The sequence below is a fragment of the Strongylocentrotus purpuratus genome, unplaced genomic scaffold (assembly GCF_000002235.5).
Source record: "Strongylocentrotus purpuratus isolate Spur 01 unplaced genomic scaffold, Spur_5.0 spur5_scaffold_3, whole genome shotgun sequence".
Classification (NCBI taxonomy): Eukaryota; Metazoa; Echinodermata; class Echinoidea; order Camarodonta; family Strongylocentrotidae; genus Strongylocentrotus; species Strongylocentrotus purpuratus.
In genome coordinates this window covers 34625418-34649513 of record NW_022145609.1, presented here as the reverse complement: position 1 = coordinate 34649513, position 24096 = coordinate 34625418, and the positions used below count along the sequence as shown (strand labels likewise).

The window sequence follows — 24096 nt, the reverse complement described above, 5'->3', positions numbered from 1 at the left end:
AATTCACCTAGCAGTAGCAGTACACTCATATACATGTATGACCCTCTAATTAGTTCATTGCTTCAGCAAGATGCATTCATGTCCTGAGTTTCATGGTAATCTGTCCATCTGTTCTAATGATAATGTGATCATTTTTGCATACAAAATGAGCCATGTGACCTATGATCTAATCTAATCAATTAATTGGCTCTGCAAGATACATACATAACCTAAGTAGGGCAGGAATCCATCAGTTCTTGAGATAACGGGATCACAAGAACGGGACGTACGGACGGACAACCCGAAAACATAATGCTTCCGGCTACTTCGTAACAGAGGCATGAAAACAAAAAAACTTTTTGTTTACTAGCTCAGAATTTTCTGATGTAAACTTGAGACTTTCCTGCATGTCATTGTTATTTTCACAGCTTTCCATAATGAAATTGCTTTCTCCTGTGGCCCAAGTCATTGCAGGTTTTGCAGAACACAGGTTCAACTTGAAAGTATGTTGGGTATCAAAAGTGCACAATTCCAAGTGTAAAATAGCCTTTAAGAAACATATAATTGATTCACCTCTCATTTTAAGCTCATCTGTTACATTTTTGCCATTTCATTGCAGTATCATGACTGCATTTCATGATTATTATTTTCCTTTCATATCGTGTCCTCTATCTCCCTACTGTTTTCTCTTCTCCTTTTTCTTCTCTATATTGAAGGTATTACAAAGTTTAGTATGAGTTCATGAATTTGGTTCAAATGAACATATTACTGTAGAAGCATATGTGATTTTACAATATTCAATGATCGTTGTCGCAGTTTAAATCAAGTCTTAAAGGTAAAGACCAGTTATGGTCATGTGATTGCATTGTGAAAGAAACGTGGAATCGATCAGAAAAGGTTGATCATCTAGCATATAAGTATTGGTGTGTACTGCAAGGTTCTGGAATCATCGAAATGATAAGAAATTTGACCCAGTCTTCGTAAAGTTACAAGCACTGTACACAGAAAGATGTATATGGGACTATACGCACACGTGCGCGACACATGCGTTTATCTCTCACAGACCATGTAGATAAACTAATTTACCAAATATATCAATTAGTAGGCGGTTTCCCGGCAAATTTTTTATCATCATGCATTAGTCAAAACATATTCTTTCACATGATTGGTAATAAGAGCTTCCATTTCATTTTTTGAAATTGAAATTGGGGCATTTCCAATACTGGTCTTTACCTTTAAGTGATGAAATTGTAAATAATAAACTCTTTATGTTGTATAGTGCCCTCTCAAGACTGATATTTCTTTACCTTCAAAACAATGTTATTTACTACAATCTGTTCTAATCTGTGCTAATAATAAACATCCCCAGGGGGAACCAAATATATCAACATTTTAAAGAATTACTATTAAATCCAATTTTCAAAAGTTCCCAAAACTTTGCATTACCTTTAAAGATAAAGATGAGTTCTGGTAATGCGATTGCATTGTGAAAGAAATGCTGTGGAATCAATCAGAAAAGGTTGATCATGTAGCATGTAAGTATTGGTGTGCACTGAAAAGTTCTAGAGTCATCAAATTTCAGTTTATGTACAAAGTCTGAAGTCCACAAATTCATGTCTCATGTGACTTTTCTGGAAAAAGACTTTTAAAGACCAGACATGAATATTGTCTTGATTTTCTTATCTTTCTATGCTCATTACTCAGCCAGTATACATTTTCTTCCATAATTGTTTGGCGCATGATATTTATTTGTAATCTTGAACATTCAGTGTAAGTTTTGTTTGATTCTGTGAGAATTCATTTTCTTTTTTTACCAGAACTCAAGTACACGCCCCGTCTTGATGATGATGATGATGATGGTCGTACTGGTGTATTTACTGTGCACACCACTTAAAACTATTGGTTGAAATGTAGTATATTGACCACTATGAGCTCACAATGCATGAGGAACTGATGATGCTTGTCTTTTATCTACTTTAAAGACTATTCACATACTGATGTATGCACTGTGCACACCAGTTAAAACTACATGTACATATTGACCACTATGAGCTCACAATGAATGAGGACGCGGAGGAAGAGAAATAACACTGCTCTATTTAAAGTACCCCATGGCATACTGCCGGGGGATACAATAAGGTTATGACTTTTTGAAACAGTACATGTACATGTATGTAAAACTTTTGAACAATGGAATTTACTACACAAATTACCAATTTAATCATCAGTTTGTGACGTCATGTCCTCACTTTATCAATTGCTTTATATAGTTTAATCCCATTATTTCCCTTTTTATCCCCCAAAACTTGATTTCCCCACGCCTTTGCCCAGTTATATGATTTGTATTATATTGTGTGCAAGACATTTTACAAAATCTTTTATAAACTTGTACGAGTACAATATGGCCTAGCACTGATTACATAAAACCAACTCTAATCAACATTATCAGTAATGATCCACATTGTCAAGGAGGACTGTATAAACATTTAATTTTCAACTTGTAATGCAAGTTCCATTTCAGTTTATGTACAAAGTCTGAAGTCCACAAATTCATGTCTCATGTGACTTTTCTGGAAAAAGACTTTTAAAGAACAGACATGAATATTGTCATCCTATTTATTGAATTATATCCATTTATTATTTTTAACAAGAGCAGCCTATACATGCCATATTCACTGTATTTATATTTCATATTTTTAATATTTATACATGCAGCAATGTATACAATCGCCATTTATTGTTTGATTGTGACATTATTGCGCTACTAACCTACTTTGTGTTGGTAACCAGGCCTGATGGTCATAATAAAAAAAAAATGAAAAAAGGGAAAACTTGAAAACCAATTCCTAACTGGTACAGCACTCACAACAATTGAACAATGGTATCAATAGGTGACCCTGCATAATAACGAAGGTCACCTGTCGGTTCAAAACTGGTAGCTGGTGCACATCCTTGTAAATGCTGACTCATACAGTGTACAGTATGTAGGTAGTTGAATCATTGACAAAAAAGCGCATCCTTTTTTGTTAAATGCCATAATAAAGTATACATGTAGACTAGCAGGACCCGCGGAAATCCGCGGGATTCTAGAGGGGGCCGGAGTGTAAATAGATATAGAGACTCTCTAAATTAGAACCACCAAGAACTTTATTTGCAATTTATATAAAAATTAAAAAACGATACAAATGTACTGGTAGAGGGGGCGGGGGTGTTAATAGATATAGAGACTCTCTAAATTAGAACCACCAAGAACTTTATTTGCCATTTATATAAAAATAAAAAAAACGATCCAACTGTACCGGTAGTTATTCTTTAAGCCACTGGAACTGCGTAGAGTTCCGTAGTGTGGCGTACCGACTACGCAGAAATTAGGCTGCGTATTAATGGGAAAATAGTCCCTGCGTAGGTTATGCATAAGCTGGCGTACAGGTTTGCTTATGGTTGCTTACTGTGTGGAAAGCTTTTACTGCTTTGTCGATCTGGCGTAGGGTAGCGTACTGTTGCGTAGGCATGTAGCGTAGTGTTACGTAAAAAGGCGTACTTTCTGCGTCAAGTTTCTACGCCAAAAGTACGCGAAAAAAATTAAACATGTTGAATTGTTTTTGTTCATCTTGCGTACCAGTTCCGTAGTGTGGCGTACTGACTACGCAGAAATTAGGCTGCGTATTTATGGGAAAATAGTCCCTGCGTAGGTTATGCGAAAGCTGGCGTACAGGTTTGCTTATGGTTGCTTACTGTGTGGAAAGCTTTTACTGCTTTGTCGATCTGGCGTAGGGTAGCGTACTGTTGCGTAAAAAGGCGTACTTTCTGCGTCAAGTTTCTACGCCAAAAGTACTCGAAAAAAAATTAAACATGTTGAATTGTTTTCGTTCATCTTGCATACCCCTTTCCGTCCCTCAGCATATAGTAACGTAGGCCAGCGTAGTTGGTACGCAACACTACGCAACTCTACATGTACGTATTGACCCCACGCCAATTAGAGACCGGCCAGTGTCACAAATAAAGTATTAAAAATATGCTCATCTGACCCTAATTAAATGCCTAAAACCCCCAAGCTTTCGAGGGTTTATGGCCCCTTGAAACCCGTGGACCCCACGCCTATATTATATATACACTCAACTCGCTGCGATCTGATCTCTCCCCCCCCCCCCCCCCCCACTTTGAAGAAAGTTTCTTGGAGTCTGCATGTAACATGGAAGAATGGTGCATGGTGATGCAGATTTTCTTTCTGCACCCCCCCCCCCCCCCAACGATTTTACTCATTACGCAACTGACTGTTTTGCAATGCATGAAGTCACATACTTCTGTCTGGTTGATATTTAACTTTTAATTTGTAAATGTACAATTCATAACCTTATTTAATGCTTTCTTGTAATTTACTGTAGATATAAGACAATAATAGTCTCCGATGGCTGAGTAGACGGAGAGTCGTATAGGTTTATAGTCGTATATGTGGATAAAATTATGGCACTTCGGCCCAAACGCTGTTGACGGGTTCTTCGATGGATGGATAGACGTATGTGTAGTTGTATAGTTGTATGAATATTGGCCTGCTTCCCCCCCCCCCCATACGAATATTGGCCTGCTTGGCCCCCCATACTTTTCGACTCTACACTCAGTCAAAGTCCAGGCCGCGCGACAGCAGCAGCACTGCACTGTGTGTTGACTGAAGGCAGCTTGCGACTGAACTGTCAGTCCAGTGATTTTCTTGTGAAAACTTTCCTTTAGAATATGATAATCAAAATTCAGTAAACATGGCCATAATAATCACAAAATAAGCTTTGATTTCATACCTTCATTCACGAAAACTATATAAAAATCGCGGCAATCATGATGAAAATAGGTCTCTAAGTTTGGACGTGGACGGGAAGCCCCGTGTATCTCTCTTGCTTGTGCAGCTACTACAAAGCACATCCTATAGAAAGATGCTTTACTCTGGGTAATCCCCACGCTTTGCATTGTGCATTTCATACGCAACATAATGTGAGTTGATCGTCATCTGTCGTGTGTCTCTTTGATACGGATGTAATGTTGAATATGCATGAGGTATCTCTGTCGTCACGCATATCATGCATTATGCATATTGCATCTGTTTTCGCCCTGGACATCGACAAGGAGGAGGACCTCGGGTGGAGTATAGCCAATTCCACAGAGTAGACTCTCTCGCGGAGGATGGGACCGGGCACCGGTACTCCGAGGGGATGGTTCAGGAGGAGATAGCTGCACCAACTTCGGTCAGCGATCTCATTAAAAAACAATAGAATACAAAAGGAGACGTCATGCCCCCCGCAGAGTCTTAGCGTATTACTTATAGTGATTGATGCTGCCTTCACAGAAATGCAAGTCATGAAAATATGTGCTTTTTGGGGAAGTAAACTTGAGTCTTTCCTGCATGTCATTGTTATATTATCTACTCAAGCTTTTTTTTTTTATAGCTTTCCAGAATGAAATCGCTCTCACCTATCTATAGTCCTATTATAGGTAAAGTGTATTTCACATTTCAATGCAATCTGTACACATATACTTGATAAACTACTAGGTATACTACCTTGTAAATAAAATTACATACACCTGTATTCTGGAACATAAATCTGAAGACTGCAGGAATTAACAAATAATGAAGGCCCCTAAAGGGCAAGTCTACTTAAAAAAATGACGTACTTTCAATAGAAGCAGAAAAATCAGACAATTCAATAAAAAAAAGTTTTAACAAAATTGGATAACTATTAAGAAAGTTATGAATTTTTAATGACATGAAAAACTTTGAAAATCACAAGACAAATTGGGAACTCACTAATGAGTCTGTGATGTCATTGCCTCACTATCCACTAATTCTTTTCTTTATATTGATAATATAAATTTTCAATTTTCCCCTTAAGAATCTTATTCCTCAAACCAGCATCCAAGTTATATTGATAGTGATATGTTTGTGTGTGGATGCACTAATACAGAGTAATTTGTTTCAGTTAAATCATGAAAAATGTGAATTTTGATAAACTATTTATAATAAATGATTATCAATTCTTAAAGATTTTGTGAAATGTCATGCATGCAATATGATACAAATCATATAACCTGGGCAAAGGCATGGGGAAATCAAGTTTGGGGGATATACTGCAATAAGGGAAATTAATGGGATAGAAATATATAAAGCAAATGGGTAATATGTGTAAAGCGCCATGAGCGTCAAAGCCTGGCGGATACCGGCGCTATATACTCCATATTATTATTAACCTTTCCATAGGGGGACAAGATTGAAATGTTAATGTGTACATGTATATGCATGAGCAGGTCTTGACTTTTAGGCCCCATTTGTGCCAGGTGCATGTCAGTGTGGAGATTTAAGTCATAGTGTTCTGGTATCTTTGATCGTACTAACCATCTTTTAAAAGTTGTATCGTAGAGGATGTAAACAGAAATGATTGTCCTCATAACATTTTTAAGACAGAACAATTGCTAGGTATGTAGTACAATTAACAACTGAACTATCCAAACTCATTGTGAATTTGATGTTTTTGTATTTTCTTGTAACTCAAGAATGAAACGTGGACTAGCTGAATAAGGGTCTTTGTTGAATACTTTTAGATGTAAGCTACAATATTCTCAAGAGACACAAATCAAGAAAAATGAATTTTTCACATACGGTACTTAAAAAAGTGCAAAACTTGGCAAGGGTATTCATGAATATTTCAGTTGTTAGCTGTACACATGTACATGTACTATACTTGAGTGTGCAAAAAACGTACTAAAAGCAAAATTTTGGGCGAAATCATCTATTATCAAAACATGTGGGCATTTTCAACTAATACACCAAACTGACCTTCAGTGGCTCCAAAATCAATTATGCTTGAAAAGAAATGAATATAAATTTTGTAACAATAACAGATGACCCTAGTCATACATGTAGAAGAGCAGAGCAGAAATCAGGTCACACAGTACCCAATGTGGGTGTGGCCATGGCAAGCCTTTCTTCTTTGAAGTTATCATGTCCACACAAACAAACTGAGAGGTAAATTGTAATCCTGCATGTAAACAGACCAATGTTTCTTTTGTGGGATACCACTGTTACTACTCTACACATGAAGAAGTGAAGAAGAAAAAAATGGTTTCTACATGCATTAAGTGCAGAGTATTGTTTGTTTGACAATTCACTCTACTCTACTTTTAGTACATGTAATGAAACTACATTTGATTATGAATCCATATACAAAAAGTTTCCATTGTAATAAAGTATTAATTCAGCCTGCAAAGTACAGCGTACATAAACATGTACATTACGCTACTTTTTGAAGGCTTGTATGCTAGTTCAAAATTTGTACAAGGTGTATTTTATTGTTAAAATGAAATGAAATTAAAGATAAAGATAAAGAATAAGTAAAAAATTACATCACAGGTGATTGATCATAATTCCCATTCCTTCAGTTTCATTGGTCAATCCCACTTGGCCCTCCGTGTCTAAACAAGCTTTAATAATGAACAGTGTTCTGGTTTGCAAATTAACATTTGTTTTGAGCAAACATTAAGCTTGGTTTTAAATCGTACGTGCAACTAACTTGCTATATTTTGCAACATACACAGTGCAAGGAACGTGTGCATGAAATATGGTACACCGTCGATCGCACTACGAGCGTAGATACGTGCATGCATGACGTCACTGTGCAGCAGTGAACTTTGCGCTTATTAAAGGTAATACAAAGTTTTGGGAAATTTTGAAAATTTGGGAGGATAGTGATTCTTTACAATTTTTATATATTTGGATGCCCCTGTAGGTGTATTATAAGCACTAGAAAATTTAGCCCCTGAAACACTTTTGTTTTCGAGTAAAATTGAATATAAAAATTTACTGGTGCTCCCGGTAAATTTTTATAAATTTCAAATGGCGCCTACGGCCGTACGATGGTAGCTGCGACCATGAAATTCTCAGAATATGTAGTTGTGTTATATAATTTCCAAACGGGAATAGCTAATTGGTCGATTTTGGTCAAGAAACATTGTTTTATAGCTTAATTAATATCTTGACCTTGAGAGGAAGCTATACAACATAAAGAGTTTATTATCTACAATTTCATAACTTTAGACTCGATTTCAACCGCGACAACGATCAATGAGTATTGTAGGATCGCATATGTTTCCAATATGTTCATTTGAACCGAATACATGACCCCATACCAAAACTTTGTATTACCTTTAAGATGTGAATTAACCTTTGAGAAAAAAATCAAGTTCCTATTCAGAACATTCAGAAAAAAATTTTAGTTGAAGATTGATTTTTTTGGTATAGATATACACATGTATGAAAGCTAGGATTCCTGCTTTTTACTGAGTGCTGTAGCCAAACCGAATGCAAAGGCCTGTTTCGGACATTCGACAGAAAAATGTAAACGTTTTCGCAAGCTAATTAACTTGTCAATTTGTACCTAATTTTCATGTCATGATTGCTTGATCTAAATTTACTTTTTCCCCATTTTCCTTCTTTGTGATTTATGCCTCTCCAGTGGTGGGCTGACTTCACCGACGCCATTTTAATCTCAAATCCTGACCTCTGCATTTCGCGATCGCAAGCTATAAACACGACTACATGTGTGTAGTAGGGCGCTGATCAAAACATGTTCGGCTCAAACCAAATCAATAAAAAACAATCAATATTTTAATTGTAAAAATATCGGTCAAATTGAACTACCGGTATATAAAAAATGAAATAAATACATATTATAGTATTTTTATTTATTTATTTATTCTGGAAAATTACGATTTTGGGGGGTATTTTCCCCAACTTATGGTGGCTCCTAAGGGACACGCAAATGCAAAATTTGACGTATACCTATGCAACAAACTTGTGGATTTTTACTTCAAAGACGTGAAAATCCACAAATTTGACGTATACCTTTGCAACAAATTTGTGGATTTTTACGTCAAAGACGTGAAAATCCACAAATTTGACGTATACCTTTGCTTGGTAATTTTTTCGTTTTTCGTAACTCAATGGCCCTCAAGGGACATGCAGACAAAAAAAATCTGCGTCCGATATTCATGTCTGCATCTCCCAAAAGGGACACGCAGACGTGAATAGTGGACGCAGATTTTATTTTCACATCTTGGACGTAAAAAGACAATAAAACCCTTGCATAGGTATACATTAATTTTGTGGATTTTCACGTCTTTGACGTGAAAATCCACAAATTTGTTGCATAGGTATACGTCAAATATATATACGTCTGCGTCGGCCCAAAAGGGACACGCAGAGGCGAATATTGGACGCGAATTTTTTTCAGTAAGCTGAGCACCATGAAGATAAGCGCACATGGGTTTGTCAGCCCCTAGTTACTGATAAAGGTATTACCAGCTGGTATCTCATACTCAGTCCAGATTCACAGTCTTCTAATTGCAGACCCTACACCTATACTTATTCAGTGTAGTTTGCAGGCACAAACCCTGGTCAGTCGTAAAAGAGAGTCTGCATTATAAGACTACCATAGGCCATGTATTATAGCTGCTCCTGACACTACCTTTTGTTGTTGTTGTTTTAGTTTTAAGGGCGTGTGTCATTCAATTGTGAATATTTACGCCAAATTCAATTTTTTTTTATAATTTAAATGGAAACAACCATAAAAGGAGGGAAGAAAAAAAATCGACGCTGTTCAATTTTTCGCATTTTGCGGAGATTCCAGACAGGCTGTCAACATAAAATCATTTAACCGTTTTGTACGTATTTTCTGGCCAGCCCGGTTCGGTACGTTGAACAGGCTTCTCGGCTTGCATGTTCATGCGCAGCCTAGGCCCCTCCAATACCGGTCAAAGACTATGTGATGTCTGTCGGTGGGATGTCTCCTTTCCGGGAAAAAACAAAAGCAAAACAAAAAACGAGAAAGAAATAAATAAAACCATTAATTTAATTAGACTGAAAAACAGTTTTTGAAAATCTCAAATTATGCAGATATTTTGGGCTTTTTGTGCAAGGTGCAGTTAGTAATACCTTAATCTTAATAAAGTACAATACGTTACCTACGACCTATATATATATATATATATATATATATATAGGCATATAGCTGAAAAACTGATATATTAAAAAAAAATATATATTTATATATACATATATATATGTATTTATATATATGTGTGTTTATGATTAAATAGCCTACTATTATAATAGTCAAGACCAGTTTTAATCTACATGACATAATGAGGTATGGACGGTATAATTTAATTTCTTGATTTTGGGCTCGCATGAGTGCAGGTCGCTCAACAAAAATACAAAACACACCAGGTCCTTGAGTTGCTGGGTAACTCGCCTACTGGAAGGCCATAGGAGGCACCAACCAAAGACAAGCCAGACTGGGTTTCACCTGGTGGTAGCTGGGCTAGGCTTCTCTCAAGGCACAATGGATTTTTGATAAAGTGTAAAATTAGGGTCTGTGCTTGCAGACTATTTTCAGTGTGTCTTAATTAAGACTTACACTGTACTTGTTATTGTTTTCAGCAAGAAGAGGACATTGATGCACTTGGCAATGGAATGCTACAGGTTGCAATGTACATGTTATTCATTCATTTTCAGTATTGTTTGAGGACAATGACTAATAGAGGAAGTTCTGAAACAGTTACAACTAGAAATATCGCAATCTGTATTGCTGCGCAATGCGAATGTATCCCCCGGCAGTGGCAGCGATTTTGTGTTATCCTTATGTGGAAGGAGGGACAAAGATTCCCTCTCCTCTTTGTGAAACAAAAGGATGACGTAGAGATTGCCGCAAGTGGCTCAGACTATTGTCAAGACTAGGAGCAGCATCACCAAAACAATAGGTGTGTAGATCAGATTATGATGCATATTTATAGAAAATTTGAAAGAAATGTGATTTGCATAGCGACACAAGATATTCCTTTAAATATGACCTTTGACCCTATAAGAGATGAAATACTGGGGGGTAGCAGCACCAAATTTGTGGAGGTCTAGAGTAAACTATAATGAACCTTAATACAAATCTGAAAGAAATCTGTAGAAAAATGTGACTGGCAGAGTGCATGCAAAACAGCAAAGAAAATATAACAATTGAACCCATGAAAAAGATGGTGCAATTGATGAAAAAAGGAGTTCCATTTATACACCTCCATACAAAATTTGAAAGAAATCCGTAGAGAAATGTGGCAGTTAGAGCGCACACTAGAGTGCACACAAGACATCTATCAAAATATGACCTTTGACCCTATAAAAGACGGAACATTGGAAGCAGCATCACTAAAATCTATAGGCTTGTAGATTATACCAAGATACACCTTTGTTCAAAATTTGAACAAAATCCCTTTAGAAATGTGGCCTATAGAGTGCACACAAACAAAAATATGGCCTTGTACCCTATAGAAGGCGGAACACTGGGGGCAGCATCACCAAAAGTTATAGGTATGTAGATTGTACCAGGATACACCTCCATACAAAATTTGAAAGAAATCCGTCTAGAAATGTGGCAGTTAGAACGCACACTAGAGTGCACACAAGACATCTATCAAAATATGACCTTTGACCCTATAAAAGATGGAACATTGGAGGCAGCATCATCACTAAAATCTATAGGCTTGTAGACTATACCAAGATACACCTTCGTTCAAAATTTGAACAAAATCCCTTTAAAAATGTGGCCTATAGAGCGCACACAAACCATCCACAAAAATATGGCCTTGTACCCTATAGAAGACGGAACACTGGGGGCAGCATCACCAAAAGTTATAGGTATGAAGAATATACCAGGATACACCTCCATACAAAATTTGAAAGAAATCCGTCAAGAAATGTGGCAGTTAGAGCGCACACTAGAGTGCACACAAGACATCTATCAAAATATGACCTTTGACCCTATAAAAGACGGAACATTGGAGGCAGCATCACTAAAATCTATAGGCTTGTAGATTATACCAAGATACACCTTCGTTCAAAATTTGAACAAAATCCCTTTAAAAATGTGGCCTATAGAGCGCACACAAACCATCCACAGAAATATGGCCTTGTACCCTATAGAAGACGGAACACTGGGGGCAGCATCACCAAAAGTTATAGGTATGTAGATTATACCAGGATACACCTCCATACAAAATTTGAAAGAAATCCATCAAGAAATGTGGCAGTGAGAGCGCACACAAGAATATGACGCGGCGGCGGCGTAACGCTGCTGAATCCAAAGTACCCCACCGGCATACTGCCGGGGGATACTATAAAAATTGGTACCATGTGGACTTAATTTCTTTCATTGATTTAGTTACAGCAAATAAATACGGTAGGCCTACAATGATTTTAAAAAAAAAAACATTTTGATGATGAAATCATATAGAGAGAGATATTTTTTTTAAAAAGGAGGGAAATAGAGGAGTGAGAGAAAGGGGAAAAAGAAGGTGAAGAGAGAATAATAGAGAGCAGTAGAGTATGTACGTGGCTCCTAAACATCATGTCTACAATTTCAATTCAGACAAATATATAGACAACAAAATCACAAAGAAACACAAATACATTGAATTTAGCTCAAATTGTTGATTTTCTTCTTCTCTCATTAACGGCAATTACTTTTTGTGCATCTTGTTGCCATTTGCCCCCCCCCCCCCATCACATCCTTTTATTCTCTCTCTATCTCTCTCCTCTTTCTCCTAATGTCCCACCACTCTCTCTCCCTATAGCTTCTCTCGATCTTTTCCTCCTTTCTCCCTCCCAATCTGTCTCTCCCCTCTCTCTCTCCTCTTTCTATCCCAATCTGTCTGCCCCTCTCTATTTCTCTCTCCCAATGTCCCGTTCTCTCTCTCCTCTTTCTCGTTTCTCTCTCCCGATCTGTCTCTCCCTTCTCTCTCCCAATCTGTCTCTGAAAATAGTCTGCAAGCACAGACCCTAATTTGACACTTCATCAAAAAAAATCATTGTGCCTTGAGAGAAGCCTAGCCCAGCTACCTACTGGTTGTGTCAAGAACAGCTATAGTACATGGCCTATGGTAGTCTTGTAGTGCAGACTCTCTTTTACGACTGACAAGGGTTTGTGCCTGCAAACTACACTGAATAAGTATAGGTGTAGGATCTGCAAATAGAAGACTGTGAATCTGGACTGAGTGTGAGATACCAGCTGGTAATCCCTTTATTTTTATTTATTTATTTATTTCTAATCTTTTGACAGGGTAGCCCATTCACCAACAAGTAGTGGTCTTCCATGGGGCCCTGAGTGAACAGTATTTACATCGTTTATAACATTTATACAGAACAGTTACAAAAATAATACTTGTTTGCAAAATAAACATACAGTGTATATCATTAACCTAGTAAACAGTAATGTCAATAGGAAAATATTAAGTCGCAGTTATGTGAATAAGTCATGTTAATATTACAGAACATGCACATAGTGTATGTTCGGCTGAGCCATTCACAAAAACAACTTTGTTTAAACAATCTCTTAAATGAATTGACAGAGGAAGCCGTTCTCAACAAATTATCTAGCTTATTCCATTCAAATATAGAAGAAACATTGGGCTACACTTACAACAATCAGTGTGAAATCCAGGCACACGTAAACATCCACTGTCTATTTGCCTTGTATGATGCTCATGCACATCATTAGGATTGATTAAGCCTACCTGAAGGTAAGAAGGTGCTAAGTTATGAACGCATTTATATATCATCATAACGCGACTTAACTCAAACCGCTTGTCTAGTGTCATCCATTTCAGACTTGTGAACAAATCAGCCGACAGTGTGTCATTGTCTTGTTCAATATTATTCTTGCGGCCCTCTTTTGAATTTTTTGCAGCTTAGTTGTATGAGATTGAAATCTGTTCGACCATACAACAGAGCAGTAATCTAATCGTGGCAACACTAGACTGTTATAAAGTAACTTTAAGGATTTTTGAGGCAAAAAACTCTTTGCTCTCTTTATCATGCTAATGTTTTTCTGGGTAAGTTTACTTACGTTTTCGATTTGTTTAGACCATTTCAATTCTTCATCTATCAAAATTCCTAAGCATTTATCAGTAACTAGGGGCTGACAAACCCATGTGCGCTTATCTTCATGGTGCTCAGCTTACTGAAAAAAATTCGCGTCCAATATTCGCCTCTGCGTGTCCCTTTTGTGCCAACGCAGACGTATATATTTGACGTATACCTACATGTATGCAACAAATTTGTGGATTTTCACGTCAAAGACGTGAAAATCCACAAAATTAATGTATACCTATGCAAGGGTTTTATTGTCTTTTTACGTCCAAGACGTGAAAAATAAAATCTGCATCCAATATTCACGTTGTATGTCCCTTTTGGGAGACGCAGACATGAATATCGGACGCAGATTTTTTTTGTCTGTGTGTCCCTTCAGGGCCATTGAGTAACAAAAAACGAAAAAATTACCAAGCAATGGTGTCAAATTTGTGGATTTTCACGTCTTTGACGTAAAAATCCACAAATTTGTTGCAAAGATATACGTCAAATTTGTGGATTTTCACATCTTTGAAGTGAAAATCCACAAATTTGTTGCATAGGTATACGTCAAATTTTGCGTTTGCGCGTCCCTTAGGAGCCACCATACCAACTAAAAATTAAAATGTATAAGAACAGTAATCGATCAAGCCTGGGTTACTATCTCTGTGTATTATATACATCGGTAAATTCAATATGGCAGCTTTCATGAATCGTAACAGTAGACAATAACACTTCTCTAATCTCGAAAAATAATCATTTATTGTCGAATTGAAAACATGATTCTTGTAAAATTGCAAATAAAACACGATTAAAGAAGGAAATATGAATGTAAGTACAACTTTTCTCCACTAATAGTTACATGTATGTTTAAAGCAGTTTTTAATGTGAAATTCTTGACGGTCAGAAGCAGTATTTTTCATCAGGAGTGGTGGGCGGAAGTCCATCATGCTAGTCGGGCCCGCCCAGCCTGCCTAGTGCCGACCACTGTAGCTATAACGCTGCTTGCTATTATATTACCGAACCCCGAACTGAACCAAAGTTCGGGTAAAAAGTTGCCGATCTCTGCCGAACCTAACCCGAAAATGGCACCTGACTTAAATAATACAGCACTAGCTACTTCAATGTACATGTATCATGCGCATGCGTCGTTTATGCTCCAGCAGAGGTACAGTAAAGCTATAAATACTGCCCATGGATTTTATGTCTCTTTACCGGGGTATACAGTATGTTTGTGTTTTTTTGTTTACGGTTTCTTTTCCATTAAAATGTACATTTCAGTGTCTTCATTCCATGTTGCTCGATCGCAAACTCTTTACTAATAATCTTTTAATAAGCAATCTTTAAAACGTCATGTTATTAGACTTGAATTTTACAGACCCACTTGCATGTTCTAAACAATAATCACTTGCGATTGCAATCGGATTTGCATGTGAGTGTATAGCAGTGTCATAAATACAGTACACGCGTTTGAGCGATCGCGCTGCTAGCAAGAGTTGTCCAGGCTGAGGGGGTTTTGTGACGTGACTGAAGTGCCTATTAGTAATACATGTAAGTAGGGCCTTGGCATAGCGCCTACGCCCTAGCCGTAGCTACCAATTTCGTAAACTAAGTAGATCTAGATCTAGCACTAGGTTCCGGGCATAAGGGTTCTACACCTAGGATTTGTGTGCTCGTTGTCCAATTCAGAAAATTGACCAAAAGAAAAGAAAACAAAATAAAAATATAAACCGGTAACAAAAATACAATTATACACTCCACAACATACCTATAATCATTAATCAAGGATCTGTAACGGTCTTTCACCATAATGTTGACAATCTTGCACATTTTGACATATTTGAATCCAATAATTGTGGTAACAGAAGAACATGGCGCGCACACAGGACCGACTAAGAAAAACCTAGAGGGCGCAGAGGTTTGATCACTAAAATCCTTCTCATTGGCAGAAGGTAGACCCTAAAAATATGGGATCCAGCTAAAGTCAAAGAAATTTAGATAGAGATTAACATTTCAGATGTTAACTTCTAACAACTAGAAAATATAAACAAAAACAAATTATATCTTTTAAAATACAGATTTTTACAAACTGAACATTCAAAGGTAGATAGAGTATGATGTTTATGTCAATCTTGCGTTGGTTTGAGCCCCATAGCTACATCCATCTCAAAATGAGAAGGAAAATTGTGAACAGTGACGTCATTGTTCAAGCCAAGAAAAGAGGTTATTGCGACACAATATATATGTATGAGCTCCAGTCAGATCACGCGCCAAACAAATGTACACTGTAGCGTAGTCTCACACATAGTACAATGTACCTTATTCTCACAGCACTAGACACGAGTGTCATGCAGTAATGTATGAGAAGTGTTAAAAAAGACATTTCAGTAATAAACTAGATGGAACTTCGACTGCGCGCAGTCGAAATGATGCCTCCGTCATTGAGCAATTTACAAACCAAAACAGAAGAAATTTTTCAAATTCAAGTTCAATTGTAATCCATTAACAGGTTCTCAGAATATCGTGATTACAAGCAATTTCTCATATACATATATGACCCTTTGATCTTTGACCTCATGACCCTAACATCTACTCAGTTCATTGGCTCCGCAAGATGTCCCGAGTTAAATAGTAATCCATCTGTCAGTTCTAATGAGAATGCGTTCACAAGCTATTTTTGCATACATAATGAGCCCATGACCTTTGACCTTTGACCTCATGACCCAAGAATCTACTCAGTTCATTGGCTCTGCAAGATACATACATGATCTAAGTTTGGCAGGAATCCATCAATCTGTTCTAATGATAATGCGATCACAAGCTATTTTTGCATACATAATGAGCCGCATGACCTTTGACCTTGACCTCATGACCCCAAAATCTAATCAGTTCATCGGCTCTGCAAGTAACATACATGACCTAAGTTTGGCAGGAATCCAACAATCGGTTCTTGAGATAACGCGATCACAAGCTGTTTTTGCATACATAATGAGCCCTGTGACCTTTGACCTTTGACCTCGTGACCCCAAAATCTAATCAGTTCATCGGCTCTGCAAGATACATACATGACCAAAGTTTGGCAGGAATCCATCAATCGGTTCTTCAGATAACGCGATCACGAGCTGTTTTTGCATACATAATGAGCCCTGTGACCTTTGACCTTTGACCTCGTGACCCCCAAATCTAATCAGTTCATCGGCTCTGCAAGATACATACATGACCAAAGTTTGGCAGGAATCCATCAATCGGTTCTTCAGATAACGCGATCACGAGAACGGGACGTACGGACGGACGGACGTACGGACGTACGGACGTACGGACGTACGGACGGACGGACGGACAACCCGAAAACATAATGCCTCCGGCTACTTCGTAACGGAGGCATAAAAAGTCTATGTGATAAAATTTGGAGTGGACTATTAGGCTATTATTATCATTATTATATTCTTAATATACATTTTGTTGTTTCTAAAACACAATAAACACGAGCTAAAGACCAAGTATACACTAGGGTAGCGCGCCTGGTATTTGGTCAATTCTCAGTATTCAGTCAGACAGCCGTTTCAACAGCTGTAACAATTTTTAAAATAATTTATGAGCCACGAAACTTGCACAAATCAAGCAGCTGAACAACTTTTCTTAACCCTTAAAATTAAATCAGGTATAGGGCCCTGGAAAGATCTCCAACTTAACTCGAAATTGGTCAGTGTCGCACAACTTTCTGCACTTCCGTGTTCTGTTAGCGCATGTGCTAACATGCATAGCCATATGTAGAAGTCTATTGCGTAACAACTATGTGTGATGTCGCAATGAATTTAGTATCTGTGTGAAGAGGAGCTCTTCCGTGTTCGCTCCATCGCAGCGAATTTGCAAATGATGCACTTGCAGATGTGCAAGAGGTATTTATACGATACCCTTGAGATGCGGTAGCACTCGTCCAGTATTCGGTCAACGCATTGACATTCAGTGCTTTGTCACGCAATAGTGCACAAAAACGCTTCGCTCCTTGGCAACGGAGATACCACGCACAAATCACGTGACCAAATTCTATTCGGGGCGACCGAATTCTGGGCTGAAAAATGCTCCGTCTTCTTTCAGAAATATTTTGCTTATCATCATTCTATATTTTAAGTGACTATAAAATCCTGTTACAGAGCTACCAAGTGTCACACATTAGGCATGACATCACACATTTCGAGGGTCTGAAAACGCTCTCAAGCACGACGCATGCGCTAGATTAAAAAAAAACACTATACCTTATACGTGTATTATACCCTTGCACGCGCGCTCGCGCGCCGAATCATGAAAATGTCACGCATTGCAGATCTTTGAACTTGGGGTCTCTGCTGTTAGAGGAATAATTTTCTTTTCTTTTGGTTTGGTTTGTCTACCACTACAAGTAACCTTAATTACAAGCATAATGCTTCCAAGGTTTCCTCCTCATTACTGCAGATTATTGTTAGCATCATTTGTATTTAATGACTTGCCATTAAATCGTTTTTATTACTGTTGTATCAATTGAATATTATGTACATGTTTTGTTACCTAGTATATGCCTTACTTTGTAAATTCTTTTCATATACAGTTAATGTGGAAATAAAACCTTAATTAAAAAAAATTAAAAGCTACAGTTTTATTAACAAAAATAGGACCATGCCTTTCAGCCTTAGGATCGAACAAAGGAATTGTATTATTCAATCCTGTTATAAATTTTACAAGTTTTCTTAATTGTTTAACACCAGATCTATTAAACAATTTGTCCATGTGAAATGTGCTAGGGTTACTCACAACCAACGCTTAAAGGGTATTACGGATACAAACACAGAAGTCTGCAGTGCCATGCGGCTGTCAGCAGTGGCTATACTAGCTGCGCTGGTAGTATACTGGTGTGCACGCTGCCGCCCCATGTCTGCTGGAGCTAGAGGCGATCGCGCAAGGACCGAAACGTGGAGAAGTTTTTCGTCGTGAAAATCGTGAATCCTCTGAAATCTGGTGATTCCAAAAGACCAGCAAATTATGAAACTCAACCAGTGAATCAACCAAAAGCTAAAATTAGTAAAAGGAAACCTGTTGGCCCTGTTGGCAAGGAGGCGAATGTATACGGGCTTGGACTAGAAAATTTGTACAGAGGGAGGAGGAGATCTGACCATAAGCTGCATGTTATAACTTGTAAAGTTGTAAGAGGGAAATAATGCCGATAATGATGAAATAGCATAGAATTTAGGAGTATCATGGGTACCAATTCAATGGAAATATGTATTAAAGAGCCCCCGTCAGTACTAAAAGACCCCTCCGTGAGAAGACTCACGGGGGCTCTTTTTTTTTTTGGAAGAGCCCCCGTTGACAAGAAATTAATTTGAGCCCTGCTCACAACAAACTGTCGATCTAAGTATAGATCTCATTGCCTTTCTTTCTTGAAAAAAGGGGCGACAAAAATATATTGAAATTCATCTCCAAAAACCTATAAATTACAACAAGGGCATTCAATTTTACTTTCTTCGGGATTACTTTCAAACCTTCCACGGTAATAATTAATTTAAATCACTTTCTGGGTTTATAAAAAATTAATGATTAACTACAATCACTGTTGGCTTTCTCTCTTTGTTTTGTCCCTCCATGGCTCGATATCAGGATTGCAGCTTGCAATTACCTGTGTAGGTGTGTGCGACCGATTCAAGTTAATGTACTTTCGCGCAAAATTTTAAAATTAATAGTGGACTTTGACCGGGCAGTGACACGCCGGTCATCCCCTCGGGCCTGTCTAATTATGAACGTAATTTCGCGACATGAAAAAATGATTGTTTCAAGGCTCTATTGGGCTAAAATTCCTTTGCCAAGAATGGATATGAATCTGCTAAAAAAATGGATACGGAACTACACTAGCGCCGAAATTCCTGGCTTCATTATAAAATCCAAAAGTCAAAACAGGCCTAGAATCTCTAGACGTCTAACGTTAGATCTTACTTTTGTTAGATCTAAATCCAAGGCAAAAGTAAAATAAAAATTTGCTTTTTAATAATAACCCGCTCTAGCTAGCTAGCTAGCTAGCTAGCTAGAGCTAAGCTACGCGTATGTTGCGCTGGGGATCATGGTGGAGCGTACAATATTTGCTACGCGTAGCCTACAATAATTGCAATGCACTCGAGGTCGAGGGAGCGCGTACTAGATCTACACGTACGCGCTGGATCTCCATGGTCACGTGTATTAGACTATAACTTTTTTTGTGCTTTTTCTGCACTCATTTCTGCAAAATCGTGCTTGCATCAAAAACTTGTACATGTCATGTGACGCGTATTGACCAATCACGATGCTTAAAATTCTACTAGACTAGAGAGCCATTTTATAAAAATAAATGTAGACTCTAGAGGTCTAGATCTAGATCTAACGTTAGATCTAATCTATAACTACAATACAAGTTAGGCTAGAGAAAACAATCCACGGCACTAACCTGGTACCCAGTGCCAGACGTGTGTCCGAACAGTATGATGATAACGTCAAAGTATTCGCTTCAATTCACAGAGCAACTAGACCTCTAGGCCTACTACTAGGCTAGAGGGTGATGAATGATGTCTGTTACAAACAACTAGAAGAATTAACTGTGTAGGTACCGTATAGGCCTAGGCAGCTGGTTGCAGATCAGAATGCAATGCAATGCAGACCAAGCGGAAGCTAGCAGCCAAACTGATGATAGGATTGTTGTTGTTGTTGTCGGGTTTATCGGCGCTAGCCCACTGCACTGATCTCAGATTTTTCCGTAGAGATCAGTACAGTGCGCTAGCCATCGATTCCGATGATTTCCGCCAGGCTGTGGGTGAGGGCGTCTTGCTCTCACTTCTGCTGCTCTACTTTTCTGTGATTGTGATACTTAATTGCCCAATGTGTGAGATAAAGATTTATCTTGGCCTTTGTTATTGGCGAAGTGCAAGATTATGGGGGGTTAATGTGCTCGTTTACTCATTATTTTTTAGTCATTTAATGTTAGAGCTGCTTGGAATTAAATATTATGAAGTTTCGGTGTCAATTTAAAGAGTTAATGAATTATGTTGTTCTTGTTTTAATTCTTTTTTAGAATATTTACGCCTTTCACTTTTTTTCTTCTTTTTTTTGGTACTATTTGTAAATTCGTACTCTTCTCTTTTTTTGGATAATATAATCTCAGATCTACTGGTCCATGAAAACCCCTCACCGCGATTGGCACCTAATTCTTGCCAGCGCAGACCGCGCGCATATTTTTTTTACACAACTGTTTAGCCATTTTCGCGAAACAATTCCAAAATAGTAGTCTATGCGCCATCGGCTGCCATCATTTATTCAGGATTTCGTATGTCCATCATCTCCTCCGTCACTCTGTTACTTTTATGGAAAAAAATCATGAAAAGCACAAGAATGATAACAACACAATGCTATACACTGTATAAATCTCTCTGGTGACACGACATTTGCTCCTGCGACAATTGCTCCGGGCTTTATTTCGTCTAAGATGTAGGGTTAGGGTTAGGGTTTCAATAGGGTTTTATGTTAGGTTTAGGGTTAGGTTTAGGGTAGGGTATAGTGTTGAATCCAGGGTTGAAGTTAGCCATTCGATTAGTGTATGAAATTTACAGCGGAGCAATTGTCGCCGGAGCAAATGTCATGGAATCTAATTCTCTATATCTATTTTATATAAAGGCCAAAAAGATTGAGCAGTTTTCTGCTTTTCCAAGTAGATTTTTTAGGTTAGGATTCGTCTGTGCATGTCGTTGAACAATATGAACGCGCTCCATTTTTTTAAAAGCTTTTTTGCCTTTATTCGATCTTCATAATTATACAAAATGATGAATAGGAACACAATTGTTCTTACAGTATAAACATATACATGTAGTACATTGTCTCATACACAAGCGCGTAGCCAGGATTTCATTTTGGGGGGGGGGGGGGGCGGAGCACGCAAAGGGTGCGAATCACTTAAAGAGCGAGCATAGCGCGCTCCCTAGGGGGGGGGGGGTAGGGCTTCCGCGCTTCGCGCGGGAGGGGGGAAGCGCGAAAGCTTTGAAAGAAGACGATTCTTGTACCTTTCTCGACTCATAATCCTTGTCTGAATTCAGTCCGCCCCTCCTGCGCATAGCGTGGAAGCTTTGACGTATTATTAGACAAAGAAGACGATTCGTTGTACCTTTCTCGACCCTTAATCCTACGGTCCCCCTCCCGCGCAAAGCGCGGAAGTTTTGACGTTTCGTTAATTTATTATAGAAAGAAGACGATTCGATGTACCGTTCTTGACTCTTAATTCTTATCTGAAATCAGTTTCCTCTGAAGTTTTGATGTTTCATTAAGGGGGTAGGTGCAGGGAGGGAGGATTTTGAAAGAAGACGATTCTTGTACATTTCTCGACTCATAATCCTTGTCTGAATTCAGTCCGCCGATCCTGCGCATAGCGCGGAGACGAAGAAGACTATTCGTTGTTCCGTTCTCTACTCTTAATCCTTAATTTGAACTCAATTTCCTCCTTTTCGCGCGAAGCGCGGAAGTTTGAAGTTTCATTAAATTATTAGAGAAAGAAGACGATTCGTAATTGTACCGTTCTCGACTCCTTTTCCCTTTTTCTTCCTACGTCCTCTCACTTTTTTTCTTCTCTTTCTCTCTCTCTTTTTTTCAGTTGGCCGGCGTTTTTTTTTTTTGGGGGGGGGGGGGGGCGACCGCCCCCACCGCTCCCCCTGGCTACGAGCCTGCTTATACATTATAAACACAGACATATTTAAAAAATATTTTCATAAGTATCCAAACTAATATAGTACACATTCAAACAAGTGTACAGAATGTGCTCCAATTCCTTTTAAAAAGGAAAAGGTGACGGTAATACTTTGATACAACATTATAAAAAGGAACAATTTTTACAACATAATATGCAAATTAATTAGTTCAATATAAATTAAGCAATCTGAACAAAGATTTTCTTATATAAACAAAAAAGTATAAGGTAAAGGTGCTGCTTCATATCCCATGATAACAAAATTTGTTATATTTACTTATAATGATATGGTGCATTTTTCATTATAACTATATAATGGTCTTGTATCAGTGGAGGTCTGTAACTATACCGTTATTTAAACAAAATCAATAAATAAAATATAACAAACAAGCGAACACGATAGCAGATAAGTGTCCGGATCGATGAGAAAGTGAGGGAGTGAACAGGAAACAGGAATTACAATATACATACAATCACTTCCCCTGCCTTAAGGGGTAAAATGTTCCCATTTTTGATAATGTATATTGGCAGTCTGTCCTTTAATTTTGCTTTTTCATGTTCAACTTTTTTTGAGTTCTCTAAAGCCTTACATATTTCTTCAGGCTAGTTGGGAACTTTCCATTTTTACGATTACTGTAAATCATATATTATTTTGACCAAAATCAATACATGATTTAACAATATTATTATCTTTCATATTTTTTCTGAAACCAAGCAACACATCAATCCATTGCATATTAAGAAACTGAAACATCTGTAAACTGTTTCCCATCTCATTCCATATTCTGGACCCTTCAGAACATTCAAAGAAGATATGACGATAGGTTTCTACTTCTTTTCTACAAAAGGAACATAAATTTGACTGTGTTAATCCAAAAAGATACAATTTATCATTACAAAATATGATGTTATGTAAAAGTTTATACTGAAATTCCCTTAACTTCCCATCTAGAGTGGAAAATCCGGGGATTGAGAAACATGTTGTAGTTCCGACTTATCTAGATTTATAGCTATTACCTCTGGATGTTTAAAAGCAAATGCATCTTGTATTATAGCAATAAAAATGTTATAGAGCATTTTGGAAGAGACAGACTAAAAAGAATACACTGTTTTGTTAATGATAAAGTTAATGTTGGAAAGATCAACAATGTCATTTAGAGTATCATCTCTCCCTCTGCAAATTCTCTTAATCTTCCAGGCAGCTGGCAATGTGGTGTATAGATCATTGAGAAAAACAGATCGTCTACATTAAGACCTTTCCTTATGAAATAGTCCCCTGATCTCATATCACCTTCTGCGTCCGTCAAATGTTTAACTTGAAAAATGTTCACATGAAATAATTTTGCATTAAAAGGAATTATACTACCTGCAATAAAAGTATTGTTAAAGATAATTTGATTTTCATTATGTGTTTCTTTTACAATATATTCCTTCTCCTTTAGATAATTCCAGATGTTCA

The 24096-nt window shown here is 37.7% G+C and overlaps 1 protein-coding gene across 3 annotated transcripts in view; it reads right to left on the bottom strand.

The window, feature by feature from the left end:
- The window catches only part of LOC764902 (putative ferric-chelate reductase 1), an 81887-nt gene extending 61232 nt beyond the window's left edge, over positions 1-20655 (bottom strand). For 2 of the 3 annotated variants that reach the window (XM_003724772.3, XM_001201510.4), the window contains exon 1: positions 20358-20654. The gene's annotated coding sequence lies outside the window, so the exon portion shown is untranslated. Of the gene's footprint in view, positions 1-20357 lie in introns of all 3 variants that reach the window. The other variant, XM_030996125.1, reaches the window with a different exon arrangement.
- Between the last annotated feature and the right edge of the window lie 3441 nt (positions 20656-24096).